This window comes from Echinops telfairi, unplaced genomic scaffold (assembly GCF_000313985.2).
Source record: "Echinops telfairi isolate 266 unplaced genomic scaffold, ASM31398v2 ScPeMD7_7413;HRSCAF=8451, whole genome shotgun sequence".
Taxonomy (NCBI): domain Eukaryota; kingdom Metazoa; phylum Chordata; class Mammalia; order Afrosoricida; family Tenrecidae; genus Echinops; species Echinops telfairi.
The window spans coordinates 172455-177174 of record NW_022111313.1 but is presented as its reverse complement, the minus strand read 5'-3'; positions in this window follow the sequence as shown (position 1 = coordinate 177174).

Sequence of the window (4720 nt, the reverse complement as noted above, 5' to 3'; positions counted from 1 at the left end):
GGCTCAGGGTCTGACGTGAGGGCTATGGCAGACTCCAATGGGAGGGGGCTGTGCCTGTCTTTTATTAAAGGGGCCCTAGTGGTGCAGTCAGTTAAGCACTGGGCTACTGATTCCTCCAGCCCATGGGAGACCATCCTTGAGGGTCACTGTGAGTTGGAATCCACTCACAGGGGGAAGCACTCTGGTTCTGCCAGACGGGGGGGTTGGCAGGCAGACAGGCCAGGCCCAGGATGGAGACCACCAGGGCTGCTGAGGTGGAGATAGGAGAGCCCCCTCCTCGCCTCCTCAAGAAAGTTGTACAGCTCAGAACTGGGGTCGTGGAGAGGGCTCTTCCAAAGGAATTCTCTCTGGCTATCCCCACCCTCACCCCTTGAGATTTCTTTCTTTCTTTTTTAGACTAAAGGTTCTTCTTGGGGCGGTGGGGCATGCTTTCTGAGTAGGGACTGTTTTTGAGGAAAGGACAATGGCAAGACTGATGGGACTGGGAAGACGTAGGTTTCACAGCCGCTGGCAGATGGCGCTCGGGGTTTAGTGTTGGGATCTGGCTGTCAAAAGGAGTGTGCTCTGCAGTGCAGGCTGGCTGCTGAGCCAGGAATCCTCTGCCCCCTCCCCTAATTCTACACACACACACACACACACACACCCCACACACACACCCAGGGACACAGCCCCCACCCCCCAAGGTTGGGGACCTTTGTAAAGGTTTTCCCTTGAGCAGTGCACCTCTGAGGGCAAATCTGGGCCCTGCAGGCCCGAGCCAGAGCTACCACCGTCAGGAGCCGCTTCTGAGACCTGGGTCCCATCCCCATCTCTCTGGAGTGCCCCCCTTCCACCTCCTTAGCTCTCTGGTGTGAAACATTTACCTTGAATAGGTGGGTCACTGCTGGGAAATGCCCCCACCCCTCCCCTCAAAGCCTCAGGAGGAGCTGCTCCCAGTTTCTGGGAAGCTGGGTCTTGGCGTGTCTAACTAAGGCCACTTTCCATGTGTGCAAGAAGCACAAGCCTCCCTCCACTTTTGTGTCCCTCTCACTGAGGCTGCTAACCTCAAGGTCAGTGGTCAAACCCAGCGGCCACTCCCTGAGGCTTGCTGCTTCTGCAGCCCACAGAGCCAGTTCCACCCTGCCCTGGAAGGCCACTGCCCGTCAGAATCCAGTTGGTGGCCCAGAGTCCCCCTACCACCGAACTAAAAGACCAAGCCCACTAACCAAGTAGACTCAAAGTGACTCTACGGAACAGGGGTCCCAAGACACCCATCTCCATGGAAGGGCCCCTGGCAGTAGGGGGTGGGGCGCGGGGGGGCAGCGATTGAAGGGTTAAAGGGACCCCACAAGGATCCCAGCTGTCCATGATTCCCCCTCAGGTAGCTTCAGGGTCCCATGCTGATACACGTCCTCTCCCCACTCTTCCAGTTTAAAAATCAAAGGACTGGGTTTGAGAAATTATGTCTAAAGGTGACCTCACCTTGCTCTTAAAACAACAAAAAGAACCCTGAATAATTGGGCTAAGACAGTCCGCTCTTTGCCTTTCTTCTTGGGGTGGAGGTGGAAGCTTCTCTTCTTCTTTTCCCACCGTTGTCAGGGGCCAAGTTACCCCAGTGGCCCAGGTGTTGTTCCTGTGAATGGTGGGGGGTTAGGGGAGGCCAGGGCCGCCCCATTTCTCTCCACATCTCTGGGCCAGTAAAGCTCCTCCCCCACCAGAGGTCAGCAGAGAGCGCAGAATGGCTGTACCCACCCGCAGGAAGTGGGATTGTATAGAATTCTCTAGATGAAATCATGGAAGAAACCAAGAGAGTGGAAAAAACCCACTTTCAGGAGGGTCTCGGGCTGGGGTCTGAGTCTGTCTTAGGTCTCTGGGGGCTGTTCTGTGCTGCTTTGGGGCACTGGGATTGGGGAGCACTTTGGTCTCTTTCTTCGGTGGGTATCTTTGCCAGATCTCTTCCCCCCACCCCTAAACCCTTCCCTTTTAAGGGACCCCACAACCACACCTCTTAAATGCAGCGCCTCCCTCTTGGGGCCAAACTGCCTGCTATCAACGTCCCGTAGGACTGGAACCCAGATTCCCCACCCGATGCTGCCCGAGGTCTCCCAGAAGCCATAGTTCTTATTACAATGACATTTTCGCAGTCATGAACCCCCCTCCATTTTAATGGGCCCAGGTGCAGGGTCTTAGCAAAGCAGGCGTGCGACATTTTGTGTTGGGCTCCATCTACCCCCCCACCACCACCACCACCACCACCACACGTGGCCCTGTGTCCTCACTCCTGATTGTGTCCCGTGGTGGAGAAAGCATCAGGGAAAGGTACTCAGATCCCTCCCCGGTGTTTCCACTCGCTAGACTTGATATCCCGGGGCCCTGATGAACTATTCAGAAACAAGCACCAAGCCCACTGTATTGCTGAGTGAGAGGGAAGAGAATGGGGCCAGAAAAGGAGGAGACAAAAAGAAAGTGGGGAAAGTGGGAGAGAAGAGAGCGGGGCAAAAAGAAGGCGGTAAAAACAAGGATTCCAGCGATGAAGTGATTTAAGAGGAGAGAAAGCGCGTTTGGGCGCAGTAGAGAAAGAGACTTTGGAAGAGGTGCCTGTGCTAAGTTTAGCTACAAGGCCTGCCCTCTAGGAACTTGCAGTCCAGAAAGGAGGGAGGGGGTTGCTGTAATTTCAGTTGCTGCAGGCAGAGGCTGGAGAGCTGCCAAGGCGGGGTGAGGCCAGCACGGCCAAGGGCGCCAAGAGGCGCCCCCAGGGGCCGAGCTGAGCTTCGAAGGGGAGGTGCAAGGGAGCCAGGCTCGGGTTGAGACAGGGACATCACCCCTTCTCCATCCCACCGCCCCATGGGGTCCAGTCTTGGTGGTCAGCCGAGGAGGCCAGGGACCAGGAGAGCGGGAGTGTGCGCCAAGGACAGAGGCCATGCCGCCAGCCAGCCCCTGCCTCCCGCCCCACGGTTCCCTGACCTCTGCCCGCCTCTTCCCAGCCACAGTGAGCCCTTCTTGCCCTCCCGAGAATGTTTCTCTCTTGATCCTTGGATGATAATTTTTGTGTATTAAAGATAGCAATAAGCCCCCTTCCAGAACATGCTGATTTTGCAAGGGCTTTATAGGACTTTTTTTTATCCCATTCAGTGGTGTGGCTTGGTATTGGGAAATCTGGTATAAACCAGCCTCTTCTGTCCTAAAGATCAACAACACCCCACCACCATCCCCTGCTCCCCCCCAAATCTAATCTTGGTGAGTTCTTCAGTTCACTAGGAACCCCAAAGCAAACAGACCCTAAACTAGAAAGCAGACACCATGTGATTTAACTACACGGCTTAGATGTGTAGGAAATCCTCCAAATTTTCTAAGTCTGGGCCCTAGACATTTAGGTTCCAGCTTGGCCACAGTATGGATATTGTGAGTTGGTGGTTTTTTATGGTTTTTTTTTTTTTCTTTCCTTCCTTCCTCTCCCCCACCCCCTTTTGAAAAACAAGTTATACTCTCCTGGGGTCTGTTGATTAGAGAGGAAAGCTGGTTCTATTAAGCAAGGAAGGGTATTGTTGGGTCCCCGCTCCACTCCCAGCGACCCCTGACCCCCCATGAAGGAGGGGAACTCCCCCATAGGCCTTTTCTGAGCTGTAATTCTTATGGGAACAGATTTCCGCAGTCTTACTCTGACCTGCTGGGGTGGGTTTGAACTTTCAACCTTCAGGTTAGGAGCTCAGTGCTGACGGCTGCTTGGCCAGAGTTGCTCGGGAGGATGAGTGAGGGCATGCGGAAAAGAGAGGTGGGGAGGGGTTTGCAGGAGGAGACGTGGGCTCATATTGCTCCGTGTTAGGGGGTGGGTGACCTGGGGCAAAAGTCACCCCCGGATGCACTTCTCTCATGCTATAAAAATTAACACTGCCAGCAGAAACCTTCAGCTTCCTGGCGTTCGAGGGGAAAATATTCCACCAGCTGCCTCTCTGTATCCTGTGCCTTTTTCATTAGCTCAAGTTGAAAACAGCTTTGTTGTGCTAGGGACCATCCTCCCGTGCCCCCTCCCCCCCCTTTTTTTTTTTAAATTAAAAAAAAAAAAAAGCACAAATCCACAGAGGCCAAGTGTCTTCTTAGGCTGCCCAAGCCCTTCTCTAGCCCTCCTTCTGTTCTGCCCACCAGGGAAAGTTCCCCTCTTCCAACCTGCCAGGAGTCAGAAATGTGCTGCTAATTGATTCAAGTGAAATTTGTATTGCCTGGAGACTGCAGGAAGTGGCTGGGTAGGGGCCGGTGGGAGGTGGGGAGGGGGAGAACATTGCTGCGCTAACAGCTGGGGGAAGGAGCATCCACAATGGGCCTTGGGTGACATGGCAGAGTAGATGGGGCACAGGATGGTGGTCGGGAATCTTTAGACAAGCGAGAGGAGGGCTGCTGGGGCCCCAGGGTCAGGGGGAGAGGTGTCTCATGGAGGCTGGCAGAAGATGGCGTGCTTAATTGGGGGGGAAATTGGAAGCCCATCACGGTTTCCCAAATGAAAACAGTTGTCTCAAATTAATTTTTCAAATTTTTTGCCCATTGGCAGATCTGGGGCTTACCTCATACGTAGGTTCCATCCAACTTGGCAAAGCCCATGGAATACTGGCTAGTCACTGGTGAACATGAACCCATTTTCCCTCCCTGAGAAGTGATTTCCTAATTTTGGGGGGTTAACTTGGACCCACGCAATGGCCTTGTTCTCCCCCTTCTGCCTTCCTAGTAGCATCTCTCAGCTCACAGCAGC